This window comes from Artibeus jamaicensis, unplaced genomic scaffold (genome assembly GCF_021234435.1).
Source record: "Artibeus jamaicensis isolate MK-2021 breed Jamaican fruit bat unplaced genomic scaffold, CSHL_Jam_final scaffold_474, whole genome shotgun sequence".
NCBI lineage: Eukaryota > Metazoa > Chordata > Mammalia > Chiroptera > Phyllostomidae > Artibeus > Artibeus jamaicensis.
This window is the reverse complement of record NW_026522046.1, coordinates 18,252,079-18,270,382: the sequence shown is the minus strand read 5'-3', so window position 1 is coordinate 18,270,382 and position 18,304 is coordinate 18,252,079. Positions and strand designations below refer to the sequence as shown.

At 38.8% G+C, this 18,304-nt stretch overlaps 1 protein-coding gene across 6 annotated transcripts in view; it reads right to left on the bottom strand.

Moving 5' to 3' along the window:
• MECOM (MDS1 and EVI1 complex locus) overlaps positions 1 to 18,304 on the bottom strand; it is a 551,406-nt gene that overhangs the window by 303,456 nt on the left and 229,646 nt on the right. The window lies entirely within an intron of this gene.

Here is an 18,304-nt window from a genome sequence, read left to right as displayed (position 1 = left end):
AGAAAAACCAAAATGGAAGATGAGTAAAAATGTGCATACTTGGCTGCCAACGTTCTTTGCTTTGGAATTGAGAGACTAAATTAGTCATTGCTGAGCAATCCGATCTCACGCAGACAGGCTCTGAGATCATATTGCAGTAAATGCTGTTCTATAGAACTAGACTCTATCCTCCTAATGCTGGTGTTTCAAAACATTTTTTGAAAATAGCCAAAAAACCACATTCTTTCCTAGGTTAAAAAAAAGAGTTTGAAAAAAGTTGTTACGGATATAGGAATATATAATGAGGATTTTACTGATTATCTCCCCCCAAAACACACACACATACACACTTATACACCCTGACTCACACACCCGCCCCCCAGTGACACAGCCTTTCCTTATTTAAAATGACAAAACTCAATTCTTCCCATTAGGCAAATGAACACAGAAGCAAATGATCTAGAAAGTTTTTTCTAATTGTTAAAGCCTACGAATACACACAAACTCAAAATAAATTAGAAATAAACTCCAAACAAACTCGGCTAAATCCAAAGTAAGCTGAGGAAATGAAAAAAAAATCTTTCAAAGTACTTCACAGTTACTTCCTGTTCTTAGACTGTCGCCTGTGGGGACTGCTAGCAGGGAAAGCCCCCCCCCCCCCCCCCAGTACAGGCCCATCCAGGCATTAGCTCCCCTGCAGCCTCATCCACCCCTCCCTCTGCCAGGCTTCCTGGAGCCCTGCCCTGCAGACCAGAGAGCGCCATGCGGAGAAGGGCTCTGGCCATCCCGCCGGCCTGGTATTTGGCTCCTCAGTCACCCAGCGCACAAGTATGATGGATGATGATGGATCACAGCCCCACCAAAACCGTGTGAATTTCCCAAGGCCTCTGATTATTCTAATCGAGCCCCCAGAAGAAGCACAGAGCTTTACAAAAGCCTCCAAGGAAACCTCCCATTCTCCTTGTCTGCCTGACACAGGCCCCGCTAAATAAAGCAACCTGGCCCTGATATGGCCTCCTGTCTTTGACACACAGATCTGGGCCTCCATACGCATTGTTCAGTGATATGATTTTGCCTTGAATGCATTTTTAACGAACACACAGAGTTATAGCACAGTGCAATCATAACTCCAACCTCTCCCAGGGGACGATCGTTTATGGACGCTTTCGGGTCACAGCTTTTCTAATGCTCCTTTGCTCTGCCAGACAATATGGCCAGGAGGGTTTTCTTCTCCATTGTGTAGTCTCTCTCTCTCTCTCTCTGTCTCTGGTAAACCACAAAGGGCCACCAAGAGACATAATTCTATGAGGTAAAATCATAATTATTGAATTTGTTCATACCAGATAATATCATGACTAGATCTAGACACATATAATAGAATTTTATATGTTGTAATAATGGACACTATTAAAAAATAAGTGTTGTACTACTTAATTTAATTGAGTTGGGGTCTTTGACTTTTTCAGATGGTTTTGGTGTTTTGTTTTGCCATGGAAGGTTACAACCGGTCGACAAGCCTTGTGGAACAAGGGTGCAGTAGCTGCTGTTGGCCTCTTGGAGTGTTCTAAATCAGCATATAAAGGATGAAGAGTGGCACCATATATGTCTATGAAACCCCACCCCTCCGCCATATTTAGAAATGTAGTTAGTGTACATGTAAGACAGAATACAACCTTTTGACCCTTTTTAATGTTTGCCACAATGCAGTTGCCAATGCTTGAGTCCCTCTCTCTCTCCTCACCGCACCCTCCCAGGCCCAAATATCCTGCCACTTGAATTCTTAAAATCTTTAGGAATCTGCATAAATAAATTAGGAAACACTAGGTCCTACTACTCAGTGGTGGCTCAAAAATTTCTGCATTAGAAGAGTTCATGGAATAAATCTGATTGGACAAGAGTGGAAGTGTTTATGGAATACTTTGCAAAAATAAGAAATTGTCAATGACCTTTATCAGATCATTGGAAGAGGAGTGTGGAGGACAATGGATACGGGTTAACCTGAGACTGCTCTCCACACTCCGACCTCGCAGTCATGTTTACTCATCCCAGACATACAATTTGATTTTTCCCTTCTCTAATGAGCTGCATCTCTTTTGAAAGTACAATATAGTTCTTTTGAAAGAACTTAAAATAGTTCTTTCAAAATAGTTCTTAAAATAGTTTTTTCTGGTGAACAACTCCTAGAATATACAACCACAATTTCATTCCCTAAAAAGAAAGGTGGATTAATAAGAACAATAGATGAAGCTTCTACAAACTCAGGTCCTATTCCTGGCACTGACACTCATTAACTGGGAAATCCTGAATAAGTCTTTGATCTTTCTGGAAATCTATTTCCTTGTCTGTAAAATTACTTAATGCAAAGAGCCCCCAGGGTCCCTTCCAACTCACACTCTATGAATCCATCAATTTCTGTGTGATTCTGGAAGTAGAGTCCTAGAAAGAGTCGCATCTGTATAACTTGCCTTGTGCCATAACCGAGAGAGTACCAGGTACATATAAATTTAAGAAGGTCCATGGAAGACTGCTGAAGATGGCATTTTCAGTTCATGTTATGAATTTGGCTTCGACAAGGCAAATGAGAAGATAAAAAGTTATCAAGTTTTTTTCTTTTATAGAATACCTACTACATGTCAGACTAACACTATATATTTTACACCATTATCTTACTTAACCCTCACCAAAAAATCTACTGCATAAATAAGTAATAAACCCCATGTGATAGACTTGAAAAAGAAAAAAAGGAGACTCAAGAGTTTATGTGTCTAACCCCAGGCCCCTCAGCCAAACCACTCAGCTCGGGCCCAGGCGTAATGTTCTCATACCGTTCTATTTCAATTTGATTCTAACAGTTCCCTCACCTCCTATCATTCGTAGTATCCCAAATATCCAAAGATAAATAAAGTCACTAAAATTTGACAATAGCTTCCATGTTTCTTTCTTTTCCAACAAGGGATTGCAGACTCCTTGGCTTCACTTCATTCCCCTCTGGAAGATGGCCCAGGTGCTTAAAAGCCAGCTCCAGCGACTTCTCTCACTCAGGGTTCACTGATGTTTTATATGAAAGCTGAACACTAACTTGTTATAATGCTGTAAAAAGTTAGAGCAAAAGCTCTAGTCCTTATGGATTATCTCACCATTTCACAAAGACTGTTTCTGTAACCTATGATTACTGTAACACTTGTTTTTATTATTTTAATCAACTCTAACTGCAACATGTAAGAAAAACAACAAAATCTGGCCTTAACACATTGACAGTCTTGCGAAGAAAGGTATGCTACTTATATCCCAAATCACCTCAAACTAATTGTAAAATACTTTGTCATATGTAATCCCAAATAACGACTTTGGAGGAGACTTATACATTTGATTCCAATTTAAAATTAGAATAAGAAATAAATATAAATATAGAAATACATATATAAATCTTATAGAAACATTCACATACCTATATGAGACAACAATTTCTACAGAACTGCTGAAAAAGTCATGTGGGCAAAAGGTGAGCTTTCATATTGTTCTGTGCAATCAAATCACCATTCCTGGGACTCTTCTGCCTGGGAGTCCACATCCTGAGGGTCAGCCAGAATGCTAGGACCCTGACATGCAAAGTCTACATTGGGATTCTACCCATTTATTGGTCTCAGAAACTGACCGTGTTTGGGAAAAATCCAAGATTTGGAGACCTGCACCAACAGAGTTGTTAAAATCAAAGAGCAGGATGTGGTGTGATTTCCATTGCTTCAGTCAGAGTCTGTGAAATGCCAATAGTCTGCATATCTTCAAAGAGCAGAATCTGTCTCCAAAAACTGTACAAAATAGCCCACTACAAAGGAAAATTGTTCAAGATCCTCGCTATTGAACTAGAACCAGAAATAAGAGGAAAACCTCTGAGAACAGTGTAAAAAATGACAGATAGGAGGCCGAGCACGCCACGAAATGGGAGACTTTTTGCTGACAGATGAGCACCTTTGAACTCTAACCCAATAAAAGAATTAGCACTTCCAATGTATAATCAGTACAGCAAGCAAAATATGTCAACACACGATAGGCAGGGTAATCAATCGACATGCGAGGTAGGAAACAGCCAGACTAAATAACAACTCAGTCCCACTGAGCCAGACAGCCCTTTCCTGCTCCTTAAATTTCTCAGACCACAGGGACAGGGAATTAATATGCAATAACAGAAAGCCCCTAACAAGGAACACAACAGAGCAAGGCTAAGAAGTGACCCAGGGTTCCCAAAAGTAGTGGGCTTGATGCTTTCGCTTTTCTTAGATGTATTCTATGTGTCTTTCTCTAGTCTGATAATAGAAACTTTGAAATTACCAACCACAGCCCTATTCTTTATTCTCCCTTCCGTGAAGATTTCAGAAATAATAACAGGAGCAGGAGCTACGGACATAAACAGAGCTAGCTTTTGCTCCTGATTGGCTGTATACAAGTAGTTTAACCAGGTTAGGGCCTCAGGTTTGTATTCATCTGTGAGAACAGAAGAAAAACACTTTTGAAGGGGGTTTTATAATGATTAAAAGAAAGAGAATAAGTGAAATGCCTTCCATAATACCTAAAGTGGGTGGACAGTGTTATTCAGCAAAGGGTGAGGGTAGGTAACCCCAGTCTCCTTACAGCATAGTGTGCTGACCCCTAATGAGCCCTTAAGAAACGTGGTGATGCCTACACATATTGAATAATAAACTCACAGGCAAAAAAAATGTGCAGTTTCAGATATGCATGGAGGGGAAGAAGGGATAACCGCCTGGGTTTGAATTCCCTACCTGTCATGTATCATCTCTGTGTCAGTGGGAGAAACACCCAGTCTCTCTGGGTCACAGTCAATTCGTGCATAAAGTTGGACAAATAGTAGCTCACCAACCCACAGGCCCAAACTGAAAAGACTGACTCACAGTTCCTTTCAGCTTTACATCAATCATTGAAAATTATCTGTTGCTGATTCACCTTATCTCATGGACAAACTTGATAAAGCCAAAATCTAAAGTGTTTCAATTCCCAAATTTGAATTCTTTCAGGATTTGAGAAGTGATTTTTTTTTTGTTTAATTTTGCTTGTGTTTTCCATTTTTCCAAAGGAGAGTTACTAGTGTTCTCTATATAAAATCACTTAGCAGGTCTGCAGGATTTTCACAGTGTGTTTGACATGGTTGTCAGCAGTAATTGATTTAAAAAATCATCCTCTAGCCTCAAACCACAGGTGGGTATACTTTGCAACACCCCTCTCTCCTGCTACCCATCGTTCAAGGTTTCACCTGCTTTCAGCTGAATAGCTCTGTGTGATGCAATATTTTATTTTGTACTTATCTTATTTTAAGTATGTTTATTTTCCAAACAGATGCATTGCAAGAATGGCTTTTTAAGTATTCATTTTTAACCCTCATAACTGCACTCTCAGTACTTCAACGGCATTTTAAAAGGTAATTTTCTTCACTGACCGTGGCAAATACCATTGGAGTTAGCTAACAATTTCTCTTTGGATTCATGAGATAGAAGAGCATCCGTCCTGTTGCCGCTAAGCTGATGACTGTAATTTTAAAACCACTTGGAGAAAAGTAACTTAAAGTCAGAAATGTGGAAATATGGAGAGCTTTTCCAAAATGCTTAACTTTGTTTTTGTGAAAAAAAAATCTCTTTTCTGAGATGGTAGATACAGACAAACTCAGGCATTCTAGTTTTTAACATTCACTGATAGTACAGCAACAAAAATAAAATCTGAGCCCTAATTTGCCTTAGAATTCAGAAACCAGGGAGCTTTCAGAGGGCAACAATAAGTCATATTTCACGTTGATTTTCCACGCAGACGGGACACACCACTCTGCTATCAACATGTCAGACAAAATCCAAAACAGCTTAGCACAAAAATTACCCAGAGAATAGCCATCAGAAGAAGAGCTGTGACAAAACAACTCTGCTGAAATAGTGCTTGAACTTGAATTATATTTGCATTGATTTGTTTCCTAGTGCTTTTGGAGAACATTGTGAGGAAAAGAGCGGGCTTGTTTCTGGTAGTTTTTAAACTGTGGAACATTTGTTGCCCATCAGCTATCTCTTCTTGGATGTGACAGTGTGCTAGCATAAAGGCCAACTTTTGTGGCAGAATTCCATTGGCATGGCCTTTGGCAGCTCATGAGACCTGTTCTCATCCATCCTGTCTTTTGTACACTGATGCCTACTTGTAAGGAAGGGCGATAAGGAAGGCCCACAGCAAGGTCTCAGCTTTCCTCCTAGAGACTGAGACCCTATGGTTTCTGTGCCACAGAGCACGAACAATGCTTGTTGTCAAAGAAGAGAAGAACTGTTCTGGACAAATAAGAAACATCATTTGACACTTCTCCAGATGTAAGAAGCTAAGAGAGTCGTGGAATTGTGCCTCGGAGTGAACAAGTATCTCAGCACAAACTAGATGGAACAGTCCCATGTGTTTCCATCCCCGCGACACACAGCCTCCCTTTCCTTTCATTACAGTTCTCTAAACACTTTCCATGAAGTTGCAGAATAATTATTCCATGACAAAATAATTGACAATGCAAAACATTGTCATTATTTTCTCTTGTATTCTGTGGAGTTGTCCAATTATTAGCAAAAATTAAAAGGACTTATCTGCCATCAACAAAAACACAAAATGCTTAGTTTAGCCCAAATCAGTGATTGAAATGCACTGTCAGCATAGCTCTAGCCCGTTCTCCTTCATTCGAGTTAGCAACGTGTCTCCTGCTACGTGAACACATGCACAGACATGTGTATATGTGTGTGTGTGTGGACACCTTTGTCACCACAGAAGTTCTCCTTTCAATTGACCGTAACCTGGCAAATTGTCATTTCTATCCTTTAAAAAGACATGGAAAAAGGAGCTTTATTTTTTTTCAGGATGAAACTGTTCAACTACATATAAATATCTGAAGACATTACTAAGAGAAACTGGGCCATTTCCATTTTCATTTTCCAGAAGACACTAATGCCAGAAAAAAAATGTGTTTGGCAAAGCTCTTTTCTTTCTAAGCATTAAGAAACAGTTGGTCATAAAACCAAAAGGAAAGACACTGTTCTCCCAAGAATCCAGATCCCGAACTAACCACAAACAGGAATGCTTCTGAAATGACTTTCTTGCCATTCTCCCTGTTACATATTTCATGCTATAGAAAAATACCTCTGTAAAGAGCATCACTTCGTCACAGATTCAGGGTGTGGGTGAAGCCCCAGGGCGGCACTGCACTGTGACTTTCTCTCCCGAGGACACGAAGCACGAGGAAGTATGTGACTGGTGCCCTGACATCTCCACTGTGATGGGCCTCGCCTGCTCCAAATTACGTATCATCACTGCAGATGGCATTTCTAATATGAGGACAATGCCTCCTGCTGCAGTCAAACCACTAAAGCATCCAAAACTGACACATGAGGCCAGATGTGTCATGCATACCTTACATAAATATTTATGTTAAAAATGTTCTTTGGGTTATTTTTGTTACCACGATCGTACTCTTGAAAACCCACGCTGTTTTCCACGCAAAAAGAAGATGATGTTCCTTGTGTTTCTCACTTAGCTTCTGCCACTCTCCTTTGGCACGGGCCATGGGTATGCCATCAAAATAATGCCAGACAAATGCTCCTGACAGCTGGGGTCTATCGGTTTTCACAGCAGGTTTCTTCCCCTGCAGCTGACAAGAAAAATAAACATCTTCCAAAGAAAATGAAGGCAAATGCCAAAATGTCTCATCGATTCCCAGTAAAAATCCCTTTTTAAATATTAATTATGATAATGTTTGACTTTAAAAGAAAGGCAAAAAGGAAAAATTTGAGTCGGGTGTGAGGAACATTAGGAACAGTATGATCTCAACAATGTGAAGTCACCAAAATGTGCGGGAATGTCACTAATCTCCATCTGACTGCAAACCAACCACTGGCTTTTCAGAGGACTGGAACAACCTCTCAGTGTGGGTCAAAGATTTTTTTCTTTAAAAAGTTTCAAATGTTCAGTTCAGTGACCATTGAGTTTCAGTTCCAAAAACACCGTCTACTGTTGAGCACTTAGTTTTATGTTTTATTTGTGGTCAAGAAAACACCCTGGACTTAAAAACCTCAATGTTTTATTCAAATTGTTTGAGGAAAGAAATAAAAGCAGGTTATCTTTTAAAATGTCTATAAAGATGCAATGAAGGAACAGAAACAACAGCAGCCAGAGGAAAAATTAGGGACAACTCTGGGAGAAGTTGATCCTAGCGCAGCAGGGAAGGAAGCAGGCCAGGGATCCCTGGGGCGGGGAGGCTGCCAGGGCCCGTGTTTGTCGGGCAAGGCTGAGACGCTGCTGGACACTAAAAACACCTATAGTCTCTAAAGAAGGTGAAAGGAGGCGTTGGCAGAATAATTAGAGAAATCCTAATTCATCAGCAAGAAAAAAACAGGCTTTCTTTAAAGGTGTTTGGATAACCGTCAAAAGCATTTCATTTATGTGTGAATACTTCCCCATTCTGGTGTTTGCTGTTATCCTGCCAGTTGTAAGCAGAAGACAGAAGCTAACCGTGTTTTCTCAGAAAAGAACTACAATTAGGTTGTGAGGGGGGAGGCGCAAGTGACTGGATGGTGCACGTTTGGGGGGTTCCCACTACCTGCAGGCAAGGTGTGATGATTCTGGATTCAAACTTAAAGTCGCACCCAGGGAATGTCATTCAGAATGTCTGCATAGTGTCCAAGAAGAGCACATTAAACCACAGAGAGGCCATTAAATTCAGGAACAGAAACATACTTGCAATCATATCTCTATCTTCCTTAAGGTACATGGGAACCGGACCCACCTCTTTGTTTCCGTCACAATGTATGCTTAAGGACACAAAACCAAGAACCGGAAGTGAACCATAAAATCATCAGATTTAATCCTTTTAACACTTGAAGCCAAAAATGTTACAACCAATTCTGGCATCCAATCCAGACCCTCCCTCTCCCAGGTTCGTGTTTCTCTCCACCAATCAGCTACTCCTAAGCCAGTTCAGCAGGGGCTTCAGTCTTAATGAGATGTGTGCAGAAGAAGAGCTCTGGACTGGACAGCACGGGACCTATCTTCTCACTCCACTCCCTACAGCAAACCCACTCTGGCTACCTCCTTAACCTTTTACGATGGGTGGGCTGCATGTTCTTTTGGTTCTAAGAACCCGCGGGTCTGAAATCGAATTATGGTAGAAATGTTGAACATAAAGAAATAGAAGAAACCAGAGCAGTGGCTTCTTCCTATCTGAGCAGTTAAGCAACTAGCAAACACATTTCCTCATGGGATGCTTGTCTGCAGGATGAGGGCAGTTTCCTCCACGGAAGCAATTATAGGTAGTGAAAAGGGAGAAGAAGCCCCGCTCCTTTGGTTCAACTATGAATCATTTTTAAAGAACAGCCTTGCCACGTGATTTCATTTTCAGTTCCAATTTCTCTCACAAATGAAGAATTTGCAACCTTACAAACCAAGGACATAATTCCTAGGAACATGACATTTTAACATAAGATGGTCACTAGAAAGTTAACTGAAGATGCTTTAACTGGAAAAGAACATACACTTTGAAATAAGATAGGTATGTATAAAGGAACCTTGAAGATAACGAAAATAAAGAATGTTTCTTAAATGTTCCATTGAACATAATTTTATGCAGGGTATGTTTTCACCTCCTGTCAAGGATCTCAACATTCCATAGAATAATATAGCGGGCAAAGTTGGCAATGATGGCAGTGCACAGTATTTTTCTTGTAACTACATCTCCTATGAAGTCACTGTAGTCACGACAAACTCCAGTCCTGCTGGAACTCTGAGATCTCACTGGAGGGTGACACATGGTCTCAGAGAGGACGTCTATTATCTGTCACAACCAACAAATGGAATAAGTTTCTAGATTTTTCAGGGCTAAACTATTTAGGCTCTGGTGGCTTTTAAATGATCATAATTTACTATGAACAGTTTTCTTAAAATGCATCACACCTCCTTCCCCATTCATTTTGTGAGCACAATTATTATTACCATGCTCAACTGTGGCTGCTTCAGGCCACCGTTAAGGAATGTGGAGTTGTTTGCCTTACAATGAGGACTTTCAGATGGCTGTGCTGTCTTACACGTCATTTCTGCTTTCTTCCCCTAGGTTCGCTGCCAATCTCCTCTGCCAGTGGTTAGTGTCCGCTGTCGATACATCTAATTCTTTACATCTATCTAGTACTTTTTACATTGCTTCTCTCCTTTTTAAATCCTACTTTCCTCGACGCTTTCCTTTGATCCCTCGTGTTTGCCCTGTCCTGTTCTTGTAGCCTAGGACAACCAGTGAGTCTATTCCTTTTTCTTGGATGGCAAACCAAATGTCTTTATTTTTTTAAAAGGCCTTTTTAATTTTGTGGTGTATGTTTACAATTCTTCTTTGTGTTAGGATGGAAAGACATCACTGCTCAGACTCAAAAATTATCTGGTATTTCTAAGTTAACAACTTGTCCAGTAGGTAAGAGGAGAGATAAATAGGTGGGTAGGATTAACCCTCTCTTGTCTCTACTCAGATTATCTACATTGATCCAAGGAGAAATCTGCTCTTTTGAAGGAGGAAAACCATGCAGTAATGGCAACTAACTTTTTATAAAGAACTTTGGCAACTAAAGAAGAAGAGAATTCATGTCTCATATTATATTCTATATTGTGCAAACAAATAAAAATTGTTTTTCCCTTTATATTAGCTTCTATTTTTTTTAGAAAATAGATGTTTCCTAGTTACCAATGGAAGGTTTGTTTGCACCAATAAATATGCCCCATAATATATTTGAAAGTCAGAGTTATAGCTGAGACTCACATCCCTTTGTTGTTTCATTTGTTCCCAAGATGCTGTGCATGCCATTAGAACTTAGAGTGAATTAGTGTAATAATGAAGAAAAAACAAATGTATTCTGATAACTGAAAATGACTGCCATGATCATTTACACTTCTGAATCATGCCTAACATAATCAAAGTTCAAGCTGAATATCAAGGATGGAAAATATATAAATAATACAACAGAAATACAATATTCCCCAAATAAAGCAAACCACAGAGTAAATTTTCTTTTTGCAGATATGAAACCTCAGATTGTTTATTTATTTTCCTCAACTTAGAACCCAAAAGTTTTTCCTTAACCCTCTATATATCACATTCATTTGTCTCAGAAATTTATCTCATTTAAGGGAGTTGAAAAAGATAATTAGTTTTATTTCTAAGGCCTAAGACACTAAAATCTCTCCCCAAATAAGTAAGTAAATAAATAAATAAATAAATAAAGCATCAGCCCTAAAAATTTAAATTGAACTTTTTGCAGAGACTCACCTACCAAGTTCCTCTATGTACATCAATGTGTATTTCAATAAAATTTAAACCATGTGACCCAGTGATGAATACATGGATTTAACAGTCAGAAAACTCACTTCAATGGCAAGCTCTGTCATTCATAAGTATGCAACCTTGGGCATGTTACTTTACCTCTCTGTGTTACTATGCTTTAATAAAATGTAATATTATGTAAAATAAAATATCACCAATCTCATTACAGAGCTTGAAAATAAGAGGCTTGGCACAGTGCAGAGAAAGTACACAATAAATTATAACTATTATCATTGCTGCTTCCAAAAAGGTGCTCTGGTAAGTAAAGAAAATAACTAAATTGAGACCATAAGTCTATAATCTATATGCTCTAACACTGCTTCTCAAACTGCTATGTGCATAGAAATCACCAGAGATTTTGTTAAAATGCAACTTCTGATTCAGTAGATCTATGTGGGTCCTGAGATGCTCCATTTCTAACGAGCTCCTAGAGAATTCTAATGCTGCCGGTCCCTGGACCACAGTTTGAGAAGCAAGGCTCACTATGAATATGGACACTGTGAGTCATTACAGTGTCACTGATTCATAAAAGACAGAACTGTCTTAAATGAAGACTTCACACATGGAAGCACCAAGAGGAAGTAAAACAGAGCAAGTCCAATTAACCTCTTTCAGTTTCAGGGAAGAAAGGACTTGCCTAAAGTTCCTTTCCATTAAATAATTTTATGTGTATTTTAGAGCTTGTAACCATACTTTTCTCAACTTCAAATATTCTGATTATCTGTAAGGGGAAAGCTTGGATCCCATGCTGACATTTAGCAGTAGTGAAAAGGAGATCTCCTGTTTTGGAAGATGAGTGTTATGGATTGAATGTGCCCCCCAAATCCATAGATTGAACCCTTAACCCCTAATGTGGTGATATTTGCAGCTAAAGCCAATGGGAGGTAGTCAGGTTTAGATGAGGTCATGAGGGTGTGGCCCTCAGGAGGGAATTAGCGCTCTTGTAAGAAGAGGGAGATATGAGTTCTTACTCTCTTCACCATGTGAGGATTCAGCAAAAAGGCTGTTCTCTGCAAGCCAAAAAGAGGAACCTCACCAGGACCCGACCATGCTAGCACCATAATATTCAACTTCTCAGCCTCTAGAACTGTAAAAACTGTTTGTTATGTAAGCCCCTTAGTCTATGGTATTTTGTTATAGCAGCCTGAGTTGACTAGTCCAGTGAGGACACTACAGAAAAATGACTGAAGCTAGTCATACAGATTTATGTTTGATGGGAATTCTTCATAAAGTTCTTTGACATGAATGAGAATTTCTGAGTATGATTCCTAATAAGATTCTTTAGCAGTGGACAGGACGTGAAGCAGCCGCCAAATACAACTCCACCATATTTCTAATGAGGAAGCTTGAGGTCCAGAGGAACTCACTAGTTTCATCGAAACAAAAACAAGGACTTGGTTTTCCAAAGTTTTATTCAAGTTACCTAAGTTTTAAAAGCTTTTTTTCTAACATGAAATCCACATTATGCTTAATAATTAAGTTATCACTGATTACCAGGAGGTAATACTTAACCCTACCAACCTAGGATGTATGTAGAAGACAGATGAGCCCTGACACAATTGGATGACATTTAGTTGGTTTCCAACAGTCCCAGAGATTTAGTCTAAGATGCAAACAAGCCAGAAAATGCACCTTTCTCCTTCTGCCAGAATTTACAGTCAACCGCTTAAAGCCTCCATTAAGTCCATGACATTTCATCATCTTCCCAACAGTCCTGCATTTATTCCAATTGAAATAAAGAAAAACTCACTATTCTGGGAAACCACCTCCTATAGGACTGGCTCGAGAGCTCCATTTCTGAGCATGACCTTGAAAACTAACACAATCACCTTCAAGACTACTGAGGTTTCGTCAAATTCCTACTGTGCAGGGACCATGGTGCTGTAGTGTAAAAGCTGAAAATAGCATCCTTTCAGTGGCACGGCAAACCTGTCATCTGATTTTAGAGTAGTAAAACTTCAGGATAGCTTTCAAAGTCTTTCTGATCTGACTAGTGGTACATTTCTCTAAGTCTACCATGACTTCCGGAACAAGTTGGCAGTCAATCTCCAGTTAGTCTAAAAAAGTCATGGCTCATGAAGCCTCTGATCAGAGACCTTGAAGACGAAATTGTACAAACCTCCATCTTTACCAAGATGTGAAAGAAGACGGTTGTTCCTCTGAAGGGTGCACAATGTGAAACATGACTGGCAAGTTTTCTCCATAAACAGAACAAATCTATCCCTCACAGAGCTGCCTTTATTTGAGCAAGACATTTGCAAAGCTTAGCGTCTCCTTGAATCTATTAGAAACCCTTCCCTGAGTGAGGAAACAGACATTGTAAATGAACCATGACTCAGAAACCCCCTTGTACCAGAAAATATTCTACAGATTCCGGGGGCATTTTATGTTCTATTTTCCTGACATACTAGTCCTAACTATCTGATTCATTTATTTTTTGTTTAATGCTTTAACCAGTTTCTGTAGATTATTATAGTCAAACAAGTGATTTCTTTCAGGGTGAGTTTTTTTTCTCCTTCTGACTTTGGAAGAGTTTCAGATTCAGTTGAAGGAAAGGCTCTGTTATATACTTCAGAAACACCCAAGACCATATATTCAGATTCGCTACAATAAGAAAAGCCAGACCCTGAGGTCCCCAGCTAAACAAAGGAAAATGAGAAAAATTAAAATTTAGTGTTCATTTGCAGAAACTTCCTACTTACACACACCCCAGATAACCAGTTGGGATCAACGAAAAGTTATAAGTTTACAGAATAAAAATCTAATTCTCACATCTAAAAGGACCTCGCAGCACTTTCCATTTTTTATGTCCTGCACAGGCAACTTCAATGGCACCGGAATAACTCATCAATTAAGAGAGACGAAATGTGCATTTTCATGCTTTTTCCAGTAGAAAATAGACCTATCAGAACTATGAATTACAAAGTCAAGTTTCCCATGCACATGATCTGTATCCAACAGATAGGTATTCTCTCGAATTCTGTCCAGACATGGCTCACTCATAGTTGTTAATGTGGAATCAAAATTTCCACAATGATTATTACTTTGATCCAGAAATTCTATTTCTATAAGACTGTGCAAGAAAATGCATATAATAAAAAGCAGCTATAAGAACATTTGTTGAGCATTTATTATGTAGTGGGAATTATCTTAAGACTATCTCCAGTCTCAGCACAGTGCTGTGAGGTTGATCCTATCACTACAACAGCATTAACGCTGAGGAAATGGAGATTTTGAAAAAGCATCTTGGTCAATCAGTAATCGATGGAGCATATTAAAAAACCCACACTCTTGACCACTCTGCTGTACTGTGTGTTACAGTGTTCTTCATAATAATGAAAAATCTTAGCAATCAAAATCCAACAATAGAAGCTTTGGGAAAACAAACACAATGGAATTCAATGCAGCCATATGTCAAAGAAGAATAGTATTATGTAATATAAGCAAATGTTCACAATACAGTGAGTGAAAAAGTAAAACAGGTTTTCAAAATGAGAAGCATGGAATTTTGCCTTTTGGTCACATAAGATCTATACAGAGGGAAAAAGATGAACAGATACATACCCAAAATATTGAAAGTGGTTATCTCTCAGACTAAGCTTATTCATGATATTTTTCTTTACTATTATTTATATTTTACCAATAGTCTAAAGTAAATATTGCAGAATACTTTTCCATTGGAAAAATAGTTCATAAAATGGCAGCCATTACTTAGTAACCACCCTGCAAATAGCTCTGCGAACACAAAAATATAATTTTGACTGAGTCAGCTCCATCCACTGTAACAAAGATTTTTCTAAAAGCCCATGTGAAAACTTCAGCTAAAAGATTTTAATAATCTTATAGAAAGAAGTCATCAACCTTTTTCTGGTGATTCTGCCAGTAAGTGCATGGTCCTTGGGAAGACCTTGGGGACACAGTTATAAGCAAAAGTCATTTAATGCCTTGAGGCACCACCTAAGCTCAAACTTACAGCGCAGTGTTCAGATGGCAGGCACCTGGGCAGGGAGGAGGAACCTCCAATGCTCAGGCACATCACAGGGACATTGGTAAGTGACATGTCTTTGTTCATGGCAGATGCCTGAAGCTTCCAAACATGGTGGTAAATTAACGTTCCCCCTCCACCCCTTCTCAGCTCACTCATGCTGAAAAGTGTTTTTCACCTTTTGAAATCCATCTAATTCGAAGTCAATGAATAGTTTTCTGCACTAATAACATGAAGCATATGAGAGTCAGTTTATAGCAGTTACAAGTTTGTAATTACTGAAGTAAAAGGGCTAGAGGAGTAATTACAGTTAATATGAGATTAATTGAGCTGTACATGGAGCAGAGAAAATTTTTCAGTAGAGTACTGAGAGTCCCTCTTTCAAACGTGAAACCATAAAATGTTGATATCATGTAACGATCTAGTTAGTAACATAAGGCAAGTGGATAAAGTGGGAGGAAAAGGCCTGCTTTTAATGAATGTCTACTATGTGCCGGACACTATATATATATATAAAAATTAAATCTTCAAAGCCACCTTATTTGGTAGAAATTAATCAACCCCCAGTTTATAGATGATGGCGCTGGGAACCAGAGACATGGATACTCAGTGCCTGTACTTTCCATGGGGCCACATTTCCTCAGAAACAAACATGCATTCACAACGAAGAGCTTCTCATGCTGTGAACCCTTTCTCGGGTTTTTTCTAATTTCTTAATTTTTCCCTATGCACTTTTCTTCAGATGTTACAGAAATGCTAATACATGTCCTTTCCAACTTTTCTGCTTCTCTTCAATCAAAATCATGATGTTTAAATGCCTCCTATCCTTTAAAGTCACAGAGCTATGCTAGTCTCTGTTTTCTTTGCCAAATGCTATTCTTTTTAGTTCTTAATGCAATATAATAGCCTTGTATTTTCTTGAGATAAAAGATTTCCACTACATTTAGGTAAGTCCAGGCACCTAACAAAGTCAAATAAAGAGGTATCACCTATGCTATTGATAACCTCACAGACTTATTCTTCGTCTAAAAGAAAATAAGACCTCTACAGCTATTCAAAAAAATCAACATCCTTATTGACTACAAATAATGACAGAGCTGAATCTTGTCAATTTGGACATTAAAAGCAAGGCAACCTTGTGTTGACAAAAAAAAATTGTGTTGGTTATCACATGTCAATTGTGTTGGTTAACCATGTCAACAATCTGACATGGTTAAGCCAATAGACGTCTCAATCAAGATGCGATTAAACTCACTCCAAGTTATTTGCAGCAATATCTTGAACAGAAGATGGAATAGCCAGGGAGAAGGTATTTATTAAAATAAAAAGCATCTCATCACAGAGAGGAGTTTGGAGATTATTACTCTATTTTATAACACTATAACTCCCTTTCAGTACAAAATATGTGTTTGACAGATCCCTAAAGTAGCAACTAAAGACAAAAAGAAATCAATAAAGAAGTGAATGAAGTTTTTATGGGCTGAATGTTGTCCCTGCAAAATTCATGTGTTGAAGCCCTAACCTCAGAATTTGACTATGTGGAGAATAGGGTCTTTACAGATGTAATGAGGCTAAAACTGAGGTCACTAAAGTGGGTCCTAATCTACATACCCGAATAAGAGGAGGAGATCAGGATACAGACAGTGTGCACACACTGTGACAAGATCATGTGCGCTCACAGCAAGAAGGCAGCTATCTCTCCAAAGGCCAACGATAGAGGTCTCAGAAAAAAAACCAGACCTATCAACACCTTGATCTTGAATTTCTAACCTCCAGAACTGAAAGAAAATAAATTTTTGTTGTGTCAGCCACCCAGTCTGTAGTATTTTATTATGGCAGCCCTAGAAAATTAATACACAAATCCTGGACATTTCTTGGAGAAGAATATGCTGATAAAGTGGTAGTAACTTTGTTTGTAGTACTAAAAAAAATTTTATCTCGAAATGTTTTTTACAAACAAAACTCTAGAGACTATTATCTACTTCTCCAGACCAACAAACTAACTCAACAAGAGATTTTGTGGTGAAAGGGCATTGGAATCAAAGGCAAAAACCACAGGTCAGAGCTTTTATCCTGACACCACCTGGGAGGCTGTGGGCCAGGTACTGGGAGGGGATGAAAGTAAAAAGAAGATGCAAGAAAAATGAAGAGATGCTCAGAGTCCAGGGGAGCAGCCAGACACTTGGATAACTATCAGGTGTAGCCAAAAGTTGAAGTATATGGTGTAAAGAAAGGGTCATGGGAACAATGAGATTATAATTAATTTCAAGTAAAGCTATCCGAAAAGTGTAATCAATAAATGAGAGACTGCAGTCAACTCTAAAGTCTCTTTTAAGTGCAAAATTCTATGACTCTGAAACCCCTCTGTGGTAATGACTTTGATGGTTCATAATGGTCAGAATGAGAACTCAAAACACATGACCAGATATTCTCTGTATAAGCTTTTCCTGCTATTCCAGCTATGAGATAACAAAACTGCCTGGACAAGTCAATCAAGCCTCTTATCAAATGACTGTGTGTGTGTCTTTCTGTCTGTCTTAAGGTCATAAGAGTGGTATGGAGGAAATTTAGTTTTTATAATGAAAATAATTTTGCAGTAAAAATAATAGACCACATTAATTCAGATTCATTCTAAACAGTGAATACAACCTTGAATTAAGCATCGAAGGGGAGGGAATGTATTGATCTTATTCTCCATCACAAGTTCAAAGCCTAGCACCTTACTGGCACATGGCACGTATTCAACAAATGTTTTTTACATGAATGGATAAACATATTTTCCAACAGATGATAATGTAATACTTATATGAAGAAAACATCTCGAAAATTCAGCTCTAGAAATACCCTAACTCATCTAGTAGCTACATGAATGTTTTAATAAGCAGGTTGCATGGCTTTGACATTAGAACATAGGGGTTCAAGCCTTCCTGCCGTCAGTAGTTGGGTAACACCTATACTGTGTCACT